Here is a 15,382-nt window from a genome sequence, read left to right on the forward strand (position 1 = left end):
TCCTCCCTATCTCCTTACCCAACTAACTTTATGTTCTTCTTTTTTCTCTTCCAAAAACAGAAAAGAAAAAGGAAATCAAAACAAACAAAAAAATACAAAAGTAAAACAACACCAACAAAAAAAAACACCCAGCAAAATAAAATGGGTCCATTTTGTGTTGTCTAAGTACTCCTGGGCACAGGGCCTACCTGGAGTGTGACTGAGACACCAATGATGCTCCACTAGAGAAACTGAGTTTTCCCTTTCCCAGTAGGTATCAACTGTAAATAGCTTCTTGGTTAGTGGTGGAACTTTATGTCCATTTGTCTTCCTCGGTGCTGGGATTTTGTCTGGTTTAAACTTGTGCAGGTCTGTGCAGGTCTTGCGTATGTTGTCGCAATCTCTGAGTTCATTAGTTCATCCATCCTGTCCATCCTGTTGTGTCTGGAAGACACTGTTTCCTTGGAGTCGTCCATCACCCCTGAAAGAAGAGGTTTGATGAAGATAGTCGTCAAAGTTTTCCAAAGTCACTCTCTGAACGTTGTCCAATTATGGGTTTCTGTGTTAATTTCCAACTACTGCAAGAAGAAGCACTCTTCTCTAGTGAAGCACTGACCTATGGGTATAACAGTATGTCATTAGGAGTCATTTTCTTGCTGTGTTCCTTCAAGAGAATGATGGTAGCTTTTCCCCCTAGGCCCAATAACTACCTAATGCCAGGTTTTTAACCATCTTAGTGTCGTGTATGGGTTCCATCTCATGGAGTAGACCTTAAATCTCATTTTGTAAGTGGTTGGTTACTCTCAGAACACTTGTGCTACTATAGCACCAGTACACCTTGCATATAGTCACTATTGTCTTTTGAAGGGCTTATACTTGATATTATTCCTTTTCTCCTTAAGTATTGTGCAAAGTAGCTTACAGCACCATGAACATTAAAAAATAGTGAGGAAACTTCTAGTTGATAACCAGCTTTATTTCCCTGTGTTCAATAACTTAAGCGAGTTGTGTCTTCAGAAACAGGACCTTACCATCAGTTTGAGAAGAGTAACCAATAGTCTTGTCAATAACACCATAAGCAAGGTAACTCTTAAAAAGGAACGCCAACAGTTAAAAAGGGCTTGCCAACAGTTTTAGAGAGAAAGATGGAAAGACTGGGCCTGAAACCTCAAAGACCCCCCTACCTACACACCTTCTCTAGCAAGGCCACACCTCCTAATGTCACTTACTGGCGAGTAAGCATTCAAATATACGATACTATTCAAACCACCAGGGGGTGGGATCTGTGGGACTTCTTTGGTCAAGAGCTCAACAAGATGTAATTCATTCCGCCACTGGAAGTTTTACTTAGCTGTGGCATTGTCTCCGGCAGTGTATGATGACGTCACATAAACTCATTTGCTCTATTATGTATATACTTTGGAAAGTTTCTACAGTAACAGATTTACTCCCTCCTTTACCTGCTCCCCCGTATCTCCTCTCCAGTTAGTCTTCCTAGCTTAGTTTCTCATTTATCTCTTTATAACACTGTATTATCTCTCTCTCTCTCTCTCTCTCTCTCTCTCTCTCTCTCTCTCTCTCTCTCTCTCTCTCTCTCTCTCTCTTTGTCTTTTTGAGACAGGGTTTCTCTGTAGCTTTGGTGCCTGTCCTGGAACTACTAGCTCTTGTAGACCAGGCTGGCCTCGAACTCAGAGATCTGCCTGCCTCTGCCTCCTGAGTGCTGGGATTAAAGGTGTGTGCTACCACCACCAGGCAACACTGTATTATCGTCTTCTTCCCACTGGTTCCTTCCTCTGTATCTAACCTTTTTGATTATTTAGATTGAGCACACATATCAACATCTTAAAAGTTAACATACACATGTAAGAAAAAATTCGGAATATTTGGGGGAGTCTAAATTACATTGCTCATAATTATTGGTTCTACTTTCATACATTTACTTGCAACCTTCATAATTTCATTTTTCTTAATATATGAATAATATTCCATTATATAAATATAACATGTTTTCAATATCAATTCACCAGTTAGTGGACAGCTAAGTTCTATCTAATGTTTGACTATTATGAACACAGCAGCAATAAACAGCTCTGAACAACTGTCTCTGTGGCAGAATTTTGAGTCGTGTGGTTATATATGCCCAAGAGGGGTATAACTGGATCCTGACATATATCAACATTCAGCCTTTTGAGGAACCTTCACACTGTTTCCCATAGTGGCTGCACCGTTTGCCCTCCCATCTGCAATAAGTAAGTTTTCCCCTTCCCACACTTCTTTGCCAGCATGTGCAGTCACTCTGACTGGAATAAGATGAAACCTCAAGGTGGTGATGGTTTTCATTTGGTTTATTTTTCATTTATCGTTATTTCTTTTAATTTTTGAGATTATAATACACACTTCCTTTTTCTCTCTAAAAATTCTCTCATATTCCTCTCTTTCCTTTTTTCAAATCCGTGGCTCTTTTTCATGATTGTTACATGCATATACATATATGTGCATAGTCTTAAATAAATAAATATAACCTGCTAATCTGTATATTGCTACTTGTATGTATGTTTTCCTGGCTGACTGTTCTGTATTAACCGATTTCTGAGCTCTTCCCGGGGGGAGATTATTTCTCCCGTTCTACAGTCAGGCGCCTGTAGTTCTTTGTGTAATAGTTTGAGTTTGATTTTCCTGAAAGTCGCAGACATTCAACATTCTTAATGTCTCTCAGCCATTTGTTTTTCTTCTTTTGATAATTCTATTTGATCCTATATCCCATTTTAACTGGGATATTAGTGATCACAATATTCTAGGGTTTTTTCAGTTTCTAAGTACTAATCCTCTATCAGGTGTATAATTTGTAAAGGTATTTTCCTTTCCTATAGCTTCCTCATTAATTAAATGACATCCTTTGCTGTACAAACACTTTAAAGCCTCATGAGGTCCCATTTTTTAATTGTTGATCTTAATGCCTGTGCTTCTGGTGTCTGTTCAGAAAGTCCTTTTCCATATTAAAGCCTAATCCACATTTTTGTTTGTATAATATTCAAGGTATCTGCCTTATGTCAAGGTTCTTGATACATTTGGAACTGAGTTTTGTGCAGGTTGATAAATCTATTTTCATTTTTTTACATCCAGCTATCTGCTCTAACCCACACCATTTTCCCTTTAAAAACTGCAGAAGAAAAAAAATGAAATAATTTGTATAGGACAACTATAATAGCATTCTTCACAACCCCCCAAAAAAATCTTAAAATGCATACAGAAGCACAAACTACCCCCCCCAAACAACCAATGGGGAAGGTTATCACAATAACTGGTTTTCAGTAGAAATTGAAGTAATCTAAGACCCATTTCCTATGTATAGATATAGGAAGGCAGAAAGACACAATAGAACTGTGTGGTAATCAGATAAGATACTAGCCTCGTAGAGCTTCCCACATCCCACAGGGCTGCAGGAAACCTGGACGAAGTCTCCACAATTCATTAAAATTTTAAGCTTCAGGAAAACTTCAATATAATTAACAGCATGAAATCTGGAGAATGAGTTGCTTTACCAGTCAAACTTGTGGGTGGAATGAAGAAGACAGTAGCAATTGGTGCTAACAACTAACTGTACAAACAAAAGGCTGTGGGAGCTACAACCACGGAAACACAGAGCCAGGAGGAACCATCACCCACCCAAGAATTAGCAGAGCTCCAGGGAAATGTCAGACCCCAAAGTGATATTCAAATTCCAGCCATCTGGGCAGAATGGGGATTTTCAAAGTAAAATATGTGTACAAAAAAAAAAAGAAAGAAAGAAAAAGAAAGAAAGAAAAGAAAAAGAAAAGTGCTTTCCTTGAACATCAGAGGATATAGAGTCAGCTGGCTATTTATTCTTCAACATGAGGACATTATCAAAAAACAAGGAACTGGGTTTTATTTGTTTTAGATGGATTTAGCTCCTCAGTGAACAATGGGGCATGGTTCTTAAGATGACCTCTGCAGCGGTCTTATTAGATAATTGTCGCATGCATTGACAAGTCTCCCAAACTCATCTGCAAATAATAAACTACAAGTCAAAAAACTGGCAATATCAGACAGCAAAAATTTATTCATTACGTAGTCATGTAAATGAATACAACAGAAATACTACCCAAATCACAGGGCTTATGTTTCTTACACACTAACAAAAAATAGAATCACAAAAAGGTGTGTGTGCGTATGTGTGTGCGTGCATATGTGTGTGTGTGCGTGTGTGTGTGTGTGTGTGTGTGTGTGTGTAATTGGTCGTGGTTCTGTAGTGTTCCTCCAGGGGTAGAACAGACCTTCAGAAGTGTCATCTAGCCTAAGCTGTCCCTGCACAGCTGCCCTCTTCCCTGCCACAATGGTATGTAAATAAATGCGACGGTGGAGTGCCTAAGCACTCACCTAATTCCTCACAGCTTTGCTCTAATCTGGGAAAATGCTCCTCGAGTGAAAGGAGACAGCCTTACATCCCTGCTCTCAGCTACTAACACTAGTGACTTGTCGTCACACTTCCAACAAGATCCCAGGACTTTAGTGTAACTTATCAACCCTTTCTTGATCTGCCTCTAATTCTTAGTTGCATTTCCTGCCACTTTCCCACATTAAGCTTCTTGCTGAGCCCTGAATAAACCAAATATAAATCTTTGTGATTGGTTAATCTTACTGCCAGGTATACATTGCCTGAAAGCTCATGTCTTCTTCCTTCACTTTGTTCACATATCTGTTTAAATAGCACAATCTCTTATTCTCTATCCTGTTAATCCACTTTTCCACAACAAACCAAATGTGTATTTCTTTGTCTACTGTACGGTAGAGTTCAGAAGGGCATTCCCTCTCTACAGCCCAAACCATGCACTCTGTAAGGCCATGTCAACTACATATTTTGTTATATTAACTCACGGGGAGGATTTGGTTATTCAAGGAAATCCTACTGCTCATGTAATGAAGAAGAAAAGCACCAGTGAGAGTCATGGAAGGCCTCTGAGCCTAGACAACCTGGGGGTGAAAATAAATAAGAAGACTAGATAAAACACCAACAAGAATACCAGCAGCAACAACGCTAGCAAGCATTTAGGGTGAGGCCTGAACCAGGAATCATGATGCCATTTCTTTTCATCTCCTTCAACAGGAAGAATAAGGGCTTCAGGTTTTATTTGCTTGCTTTTCCTTTCTTTCTTGCTTGGAAGGTATAACACAAGGGCTGGCTTGCTTGGGGTTTCTGTCCCGCCGGGTACCCCACAGCTGGCAAGCCGTAAAGAAAATCACACAGAGATCTCTATAAGTTATAAAGCTGATTGACCCATTAAGTTAGGATACTTATTAGCTCTTACAGCTTATATTAGCCTATTATTCTGATCTATGTTAGCCATGTGACTCAGTACTTTTTTCAGTGGGGCAGATCACATCCTTCTGCTTCGGTGGTCTGGGCAGGAGTGGGAGGAATCAACTTCTTCCTTCCCAGAAGTCTCCTGTTCTCATTACATCATTTCTACTTCCTGTCTGGTTTTCCCGCCTATATTTCCTGCCTGGCCAATCAGCATTTATTTAAAACATGATTGACAGAATACAGACAATTCTGCACCAGGAAGGTGTCTTTATGACATTATGCACACACACATATACACACACACACACACATACAAAATCAATCAATCATTCAATTGGCAAAACAAATGTAATAAAAATTTTAAAGAGAGTAAGCATACTTTTACATTATTAAGGCTTATTCAGCAACAAGATGACTTATAATATACAAAGTGGGGTTTACCTTAATTTATTAAATGCACTGCATTGTTTTAACAACTGTATTTAAATTAGTTTCAGTCACATATGTAAATACAAAACAAATAAAAGCAATGTGAGTTAATTTTGTTAATTAAAAATCAAAACTGCTGAACATGATGAAGTAAATTTCATGCATAATCATCATTTGGGTAACTCAGAATATATAATTCAGTGACTTCTCCCATTGTTACATCCAGGTTCATAATTAAGTCTGACCCAAAGAAGAAAATAGCTCATCTGTACCACCCACATGTCACCTTTTCAAGGTACTTCATCATTTTTTTTGGACATCTCATCCCTCATACATTTTCCACGGGTTCCTAGGAGGCATTCTATGTCTGTGTTCGTCTCCCTCGGGATTTTTCTTATCAGACCAGAGTGCCACATAATTGACTTGTATCCAAGTTACATCCACTTGCTAAGACAGCATTGTGTGTTCCATATTCTAGTCTGTCAATTTCCTTATCTCAAATAACTATTCTGATGAAATCAATATTCCAACTACACACACACACACACACACACACACACACACACACACACACACACATATATATATATATATATATATATATATATATATATATATATATACCGGCTAATCAATAGATGGCTTTTTACGTTCATGGGTGTTTTGCCTATGTATATCTTTACACCACATGCATACCTGGAGCTCATGGATAACAAAAGAGGATGTCTGGAACTGGTGTCACAGAAGATTTTGAGCTGGTATGTGTATGCTAGAAATTGAACCTGGGTCCTCTCTAGCCCCAATGGATAGCTCTTTAACTCAAAGGAATTAAGAAGGATGGCTTGGCTCACTAGTACAAATATTTGCTGATAACTCATTTTTGGCAATCACTAAATTATTTCAGAGTAAATAATACTCTGTACATGGAAAGCCCATTTACAGAAAAAAAATGGATCTCAATGAAAAATCATACTACTGCAGAATCTCAATGTAGGGAAAATCCGCATATTTAAGTTTTCTTAGGCCAAGACTTTTACATTATGCGTCTTCTACAGCAGTTAGTGCAATAGTTTGCACAGGATTAATTCTCAAAAGATATACGTCAAATAGATGAATTTGAAAGTGGGTCTAAAGCATTAATCTTCTGTATATTTATACTATTTCTGCTTTCTAAGTCCATTTCTACTGTTGCTTGGATAGCAAACACTAATGGTTCAAAGAACTGATGCATCAATGCAAAACGATAACAGTCTGTCTTGCCTCAATCTTTACCAAAGCTGTGTGCTCACTAACATAAACTTATAGAAATTTAACAAGTCTACAGTGTCAAAATTGTTTATATTTGTATATATTAATGCTATAACATATTTGCCAATATTTACCAAAATTGGCCAATTTGGTTTAAGACAAATATCCATCTCTCTAAATTATTACCATTCTGAAATCACTGGTAACTATGAATGGTATTTTCAGAACAAACGTTTAGAAAAAAGATAGTAATAGCAGAAAACTGTTCCACATTTCTATAAACTCAAGTCACGTGTCATAGCACTACTTTATCTCAGTACTTGGGAGTCTAAAGTAGAAACTGAGGTAGGATCACAAGTTCAAAACCAGCCTGGTCTACATAGTGAGTTCCAAGCAAGCCAGATATTTATGTAACAATATTCATGCAGTATTTTTCATAATAACATAGATGCATAATCAAGCTAAATGTCCTCCAAAAGATGAATTGATAATTTAAATGTACCATATATACAACACAACAAAATATGGATCACAAAAAGGAAGAAAATTCTGATACATGCTATTAAATGCACACGTGAAAACATCAATGCGCTGAATGAAATAAGACAGTTGCAAAGGAAAACTATTCCATGACTCTATACACATGAGACTTGGAGGAGTCAAATCCACAGGACAGAAAGCAGGACCAGCATTTCTGGACTGGGGACAGAGTTTCTGTTGAGGAGTGTTAACGATTCCTAGAAGTAACTGGTGGTGAGTTGCGCGGCACTGTGAGCATACTAATACTACGGAATTGTAGTCTGAAGGTGGTCAAATGTCACATAGCTCAGCACAATAAAAAGGTACTAGCAACCTGTTTTGTTTTTAATATTTAATAATTTGGTGTTAACATGATAAAAGCAGCATTGTTACTGACATAATACAATAAGTGTGCAAGGCACCAAGCAATACAGAAGACAATGAAATTCTCAAATAATGACAGTGAAAATAAAATTGTTTCTTTTTCCTTTCACGTGCTCTTTATGATGCATTGAAAGTATCATAGCCTTGCTAGCCACAATAAAAGCAAAGCTGGCTGCTGGCTGCTAATATGCCTAGACAGAGGCTTGAAAAGTTGCCAAATAAATTTATACTTTTCTGTGGCCCATGGCCAAAGACCCAGTTCTCTGTTCTTCAGGCTACCAGATGTACTAAATTGAGCTAATCAAGAATAAAATACATAGATATCTCTCAGAAACATGCATAGATATATCATTTCTATTGAAATCTCCACTATTATATTTCCTATAGATTTCAATCACCTTTAAAACATAATTTATTAAGATTCTAAAACCATAGTGTGTTTATCTCTTTTGTGTATTACTCCTGCAACTGTGTTTGCTTCTGAAATTACTTGTATAGATAAAAAGCACACAAGTCATTTTAGGGATTAATAGAAAAACAGTGGAGCATTTCCCTCACTGCATGTTATCATATTGGCATAGTTTGCTTATTTCTAATTTACTACAAAACAAAATGAGCTGATTTTTATTTTTAAGTTTCTCTAGAAAGTACATTGCCAATAACACACACACTTTGCTTGCATATTAGAAGAAACTCATTTTCTCTTCAAATTGTTATAGAAATTATCCCCTGAAAGACCCATAACACATTCAAAAAACAACATGTAGCTATGCAAACTTAGCACACTAGTTACAAATTGCACCAAATATTACTTTAAAATTAAATGCAATCCAGTGTGGTATATGCCAGCGTTAGTGGTGTCTGCCCTTAATCCCAACACTTGGGAAACAGAGGCAGACAGATCTCTGTCTGGTGTACAAAGAGAGTTCAGAGATAGCCAGGACTATACAGAGAAGCCAAGTCTTAAAAAAAATTAGATGTGATATTTTTCTAACTCCCAATTAAGATTACATAGGTTACAAGAACTGTTATTTGACCTTTTCCTAAGTTAAAACCAAAATCAATTAATTAGATAAGAATTAATTAACAAAAAAACATGAATAGTAATATATTGACTTAACCACTAACCTAACTATATACTTTTGGGGTGGTTGAAGTATAGATTAGCACTTTTCTGAAAAGCTACATGGGACTCAAATTATTATTATTCTTAATGTTTATCTGTTTGTTGTTTTGTTTTGTTGAGACATGGTCTCATTATGTAACTGTGGCTGGGCCTGGAACTTGCTGTGTAGACCAGGCTAGCCTCAGACTTGCAGAGATTTTCCTGGCCTCTGCCTCCTGAGATTAAGCTGGTATTAGAGGAGTGCGTCATCATGTCTGATTAATTTTTGTTTAGTTTTTATTTATAATTGTAAATGTAACTTTATAATCAAAAAGGACTTATAAATTAAGGAAAACTTGAAGCTCAAAGAACACAATCAGAAAACAAAAGTTGGAGGGTACTGTGAACAGACTTGAAAGAAGCATGCCTGAGCTACAGAACAAAAGGTGTGATGGTCAAGAGCCATGCATGTCAAATGTGGCAGGACTGTCCACAGTCAGCACTGAAGGCCTCCTTGCCACTCTAGACCCTTCTGAATGTCTACAATGCTCATGCCATCTTTCCACCTTCCCAAAGACCACAAGCATGCTGTCGAATCACCCGGCCTCAGCAAAGAAGAGAAAAACCTGGCAGCCATTTTTCCTTGTCCAGCATTTACCACCAACAAGATGCCAGGACTGCTCCAGGATTTCTCCCTGTCAATGCGATGATAGCTAGTGCTATGATGGTGTATGAAGTCCTCACCTTGGCAATGAGTCCTGAAATAAGTCTGTAAAAGTAGAAACTTTAGAGCTAGATCCTCTCCCATCAGTGTTTCATCATGAAAACGTTCTGCTGTCTTAGGAACACTGTCTTCAAACATCTTGGCAGAGATACCTCCCAATGGCCTACCTCAGCAGCAATAACAAAGAACCCAGCTGCATTCACTGTGGGTAACAGCAATCAGTTACAGGAACAGTGCTGTCTGTAAGTCCTGTTCTTGGGTTTTGGCCAAGTGATTTCATACTTAATTATCTGTGAGCCATGAAAGTGCACACTTGTGATCTCAGTACTTAAGAGATGGGGGCAGAGGAATCAAGATATTAAGGTCACATTGAGCTAGCTACACAATGAGTTCAAGGTTAGCCTGGGCTCATATAGATAGATGATAGATAGATAGATAGATAGATAGATAGATAGATAGATAGATAGATGATAGACAGACAGACAGACAGACAGACAGATAGATAGATAAAACTGAAAATGCAAAACTTTCCAAACATCCAAAGGCTTGGCATTTAGCCCATTCATCTGACATGAAAAGAAAGCAAAGACACGGCAGAGTAGGCTAAGTGTTCAGTTTTAATTCTAAAGCTTATCTTCTTAAATAAACAAGTAATAAGTAAATATTATACAGTCTTTTACATCAACATAAGTAATATTTAGAGATGTAATAAAATTTTTATCATATAATGTACAAAATATAGCAAAATACCTAGTGCTTTTGTTTACAAATATTTGATGCCTCATTTATATTTTAAGAGTGATAACAGAATATTCAAATTTCCTCCATTGAAGTACTATTTATCTTTAATTACTTTAATTACTGTGTATTCATTTTACAAATTGGTGACTTTCATAATGAAAATTTTATTCAATTACTTTATAAAACTTGGTCATATTCATTCCACATGACATTTCTGTCCCCACTCCAGTGAATCCCATTCTTCCTCCCAAATAGTCCCCTCCTTACTTCATGTCATACATGGGTACATATATACATAGTGTTCGTATACATAAAACATAGCTTCCACATATGAGAGGAATTTGTGATATTTATCATTCTGGATTTAGATTATTTTGCTTAATATGATGATCTCTAATTCATTTCCATTTCCTAGAAAATGACACAATTTTGCTTTTAGCCTCAATAAAACCCTATCATGTATACATAACCACATTCTTCAAGTCATTCATCTGTTGATGGTCACTTAGGTGGATTCTGTAACTTGGCTGTTGTGGTATGATGCCATAAAAAAATCACAGACACGTGGTACACTGACTTCGATGCCTTTGCTTGTACACCCAGGAGGGGGTGGATGGAGGAGCAGTTATCTTTGAGTTTAAATGAGACTAATCTATAAAACTTATAACTGAATCCTCAACATACTTTTATATAATCACAAACCATAGAATTCATGTGAATATATATATATATATATATATACTTATATATTTATATATATATATTTGAACAAACATATATAAATTAGGTTAGTATTGCCTGAGACTTTTTGTTGTTGTTGTTGTTTTGAGACAGGGCTTCTCTGTAGCATTGGATCCTGTCCTGGAACTAGCTCTTGTAGGCCAGGCTGGCCTCAAACTCACAGAGATCCACCTGCCTCTGCCTCCCGAGTGCTGGGATTAAAGGCATACGCCACCACCACCCGGCTGAGACTATTTATTTTATTTCACATAATTTATTGATTCTTTGGGACTTTCACATCATGCACCTTAATTCTGCTCACCTCTGAGTCCCCCATATCTTCCCCTCACCCCTGCAGCACCCCCATAGAAAATTTTTAATTTTTTTTAATCAAACAAACCAAAACAAGCAAGCAAGCAAACAAACAAACCTTGCCATTCCTCCATCTTTCTTGCCTCTCCAACATCTCTTCAGCCATCCTAGTGCCATAGGAGCTGTGCCGTGTTACACTGTATACCCTTTGTTCAATGGTCTGGTTAAGACCTCTCGTTTCTGGTACTGGATCCTCACCCAAACTCTTCTCAGATATCCTGTGACTTCCCGAGGTCATGGAGATTTTTACCACAGGAACAGTCCCTTCATGAGCTCCAGGGGGTCCTAGATGAGGTAGACGAGGTGGGCCAACCCAAAGACCAGTTGTAAGCCTGGGTGATGGCTGAGCTGGTCGATCCAAGCCACTGGGGCCACCCCCTCATGTGAGGGGGAGGAGCCAGCTCCCCTACATGGCAATGGGTGGGGCCATCTCTCCTAAGTGCGGGGAGGACAACTCCCGTGTAAGGGTAGGTAGGGGCCAACTTTCTTACAGCAATATCCAGTGAGAGCTGGGTCAGCTCCTCATGGCCCTCTGATTTCATCACACATTTCTTATGTCCTCCTTAGGTGTTATGGGCCACAGACATCAACAGAGACCCCAGCTTCAGGGGGACCATGGACCCAGGCACGGCTCTCGGCTGCAGTTTGGGACCAGACAATATCCTGGCTCCAAGAGAAAGCACAGGCCACTCAGATCATGATGGTTCTGGTGGTGGCACACTCCAGACACCAAAAACGCTATGGGTTGTGGCCCCGACCCCAAGTATCTGAGTGGCTTTTGGTGGCAACACACAATGTGAATTTCAACACAGACCCCTACTGCAGTAGGACCACAGACTCAGACACGGTCCTCAGCAGCATCCAGGTCCTCACCAGCCTTAGGTGACAATGCAGGCCACTCAGATCTCCCTGGCGTCTGTGGCAGCATGGTCCTCAAATATACTAATACGGCCCCAGAGCTCAAGTATCCACATGGCCTTCAATGGTAACAAGAGCTTTGGACATCAACACAGACCCTGGCTGCAGATGGACCTCAAACCCAGACATGACCCTCAGCTGCAGCTCTGGCCAGGACGTCACCATGGCAGTAGTAGTAGCACAGACCACTCTGATCTATAAGGCCCTGGCTGCAGCAGGGCCCTCAGACACCAACATGAAGCCAGGTGGCTGACCTGACTCGGGGCAACCTCACTGCTCTCAGTGGCACCCAGAGCCAGGGACATCGACCCAGATCCTGGCTGCTATAGGACCATGGACTCAGACATGTGTTCAGGCCAGAGAACAACTGTGGGGTCAGTTCTCTCCACCACATATGTTCCAGAGATCAAACTCAAGTTATGAGACTTGGAGGCAAAACCTTTTCCATGCTAAGCACACTCTCCAGTCCTGTTTAGGCTGGTGAAACTTGAGGCCACAGACATTTACTCCTTGATGACGGAAGTCACAAAATAATCCCACACCAGTTCAGAATTATAATAAAGGATTATTATAACAGTCCTCTGTGCAAACAGGAACAGAGTCTAGCAACCAGAAGTGGGAGTCAGAAGCAAGAGAAGAGGGCTGGAGAGATGGCTCAGAGCACTGACTGCTCTTCCAGGGGTCCTGAGTTCAATTCTCAGCAACCACATGGTAACCAAATTTCATTATAGATGGTTATGAGTCACCATGTGGTTGCTGGGAATTGAAACTTGGGACCTCTGGAAACACAATCAGTGCTCTTAACTGCTGAGCCACCTGTCCCTGCGGAGTGAGACTGCCTGGGAATACTGGTGGTGCTGCACACCTTTAATCCCAGCACTCGGGGCAAAGGCGGGCAGATGAGTTTGAGGCCAGCCCAAGCAGGCATTGGTGATCTCTGCTACAGAAAGCTGCTAATGGTAGGCTTTTTCAGCAGAGATGACAGGGCCAAATGTGGCCAGAGGGATGAGAGGGTAGGGCACCAGGTCGGTTTGGAATTCTGTCAGGTCAACATTCAGGGCTCCATCAAATCTGAGGGAAGCAGTGATGGAGGACACAATCTGCCTAATAAGGCGGTTAAGGTTAGTATAGGTGGGGCCTCAGTATCAAGGTTCTACAACAGATGCCATGTATGGCCTCATTGTCTACCATGAAGGAACAATCAGAGTGCTCCAGGGTGGTGTGGGTGGTGAGGATGGAATTGTAGGGCTCAACCACAGCGGTGGAAACCTGGGGGTCTGGGTAAATGAAGAACTCCAGCTTGGACTTCTTTCTTTAATCAGGAGAGCCTCTCCATGAGCAGGGAGGTGAACCCAGAGCCAGTTCCCCCGCAAAAACTGTGGAAGACCAAGAAGCCCTGAAGACCTGTACACTGGTTGGCCAGTTTGCAAATTCTGTCCAAGACAAGGTCAATGATCTCCTTGCCAATGGTGTAGTGACCACAGGCATAGTTATTAGCACCATCTTCCTTGCCTGTGATGAGCTGTTTAGGGCGGAAGAGCTGGCGGTAGGCACCAATGTGAACTTCATCAATAACTGTAGGCTCCAGGTCTACGAACACTGCCCGGGGCACATGCTTGCCAGCGCCTGTCTCACTGAAGAAGGTGTTGAAGGAGTGGTCTCCTCCCCCATTGGTCTTGTCACTTGGCATCTGGCCATCAGGCTGGATGCCATGTTCCAGGCAGTAAAGTTCCCAGTAGGCATTGCCAATCTGGACACCAGCCTGGCCAACATGGATGGAGATGCACTCATGTATGGTATCTACGGGTCAGAAGGTGAGGGTGACAGAGCGGACACCAGTCCCAGTTACCATTCCCGACAGCTAAGAGTCGAGGTAAATAACACGCAATGACCCATCACGTGAGTGCCATTGATGTCCTGCAAAACCAGATATAGTCATTTAAACTTAAACTCCTATTTCTATGGGGACATATAGCCTCCTGGCAGTATTTGCTAGCTCTACCTTGAGCCCCTTAAAGGCAGAAGCAATTACCTTTCCAGGGAGTTCTGTGGAGCCAAACCCCTTAACACCTCACCATTCTGAAAGCTAGAAAGGCTTACATTGAGACTCCAAAAGGTTCAGTGTCCAGGGAAAGCCTGCTGTTTTCTAGGTATCATCTTCTTAGGTGTCTTCAAATGTTGGAAGGGAATAGAGGCTCTCTAGAGCAGTGGTTCTCAATATGGGGGTCACAAACCCCTGGGGTCAAACAACCCTTTCTCAGGGGTCACCTAGAAAGTCCCAAAATTACACTTACGATGTAGCAATGAAAATAATGTTGTGGTTGAGGGATCACCACAGCTTTAGGAACTGTATTTAAGGGCCACAGCATTAAGAAAGTTGAGAACCACTGGGTCTCTCTATAAGGCCTCTAGTTTCATGCATGTGGGGCCCAGCCTCATGACCTAACCACATCCTAAAGGCTAAATACCAACACGTTTGGGGTTCAGCTTCAGCCTATAAATTTTAGGACACACAAGGGTTAGTCAGCAGCAAAGAAATCCCATTTGAAAATGCTGGCCGTGCACACCTTTACAGATTTTAGGGGATGCATATTAATTAATCTTCCCTTATCAAAATTCTCAAAAGATAAAATAAAATTTGTTGTAAGATAATATATACAAAGTATTGAGGAAAGACAATAAAAGTTTTTCCACACTCACACAAATAATGTTCACAAACAACAACACACAAAAAGGCTCAAGGAATTACAAGACACCAACAAAGAAGTAAAAGCCGTAGACCTTGAAAACCTAAGAAAGGAGTGTGCTATGATATCAGATTGTGCCTCTCAACTGCACGGCATAAAACTAAGATACCCAGAAATAGTTGAGAAGAAGGGGTCAACCCCAGAAGCAAATGAAGGGTATTTTCGGTACTTTT

General features: G+C 40.2%; 1 pseudogene; it reads right to left on the minus strand.

The window, feature by feature from the left end:
- Positions 1–13,262: 13,262 nt before the first annotated feature.
- LOC130887220 (tubulin alpha-1B chain-like) lies at positions 13,263–14,251 on the minus strand (annotated as a pseudogene).
- Between the last annotated feature and the right edge of the window lie 1,131 nt (positions 14,252–15,382).

Source organism: Chionomys nivalis, chromosome 15 (genome assembly GCF_950005125.1).
Source record: "Chionomys nivalis chromosome 15, mChiNiv1.1, whole genome shotgun sequence".
NCBI lineage: Eukaryota > Metazoa > Chordata > Mammalia > Rodentia > Cricetidae > Chionomys > Chionomys nivalis.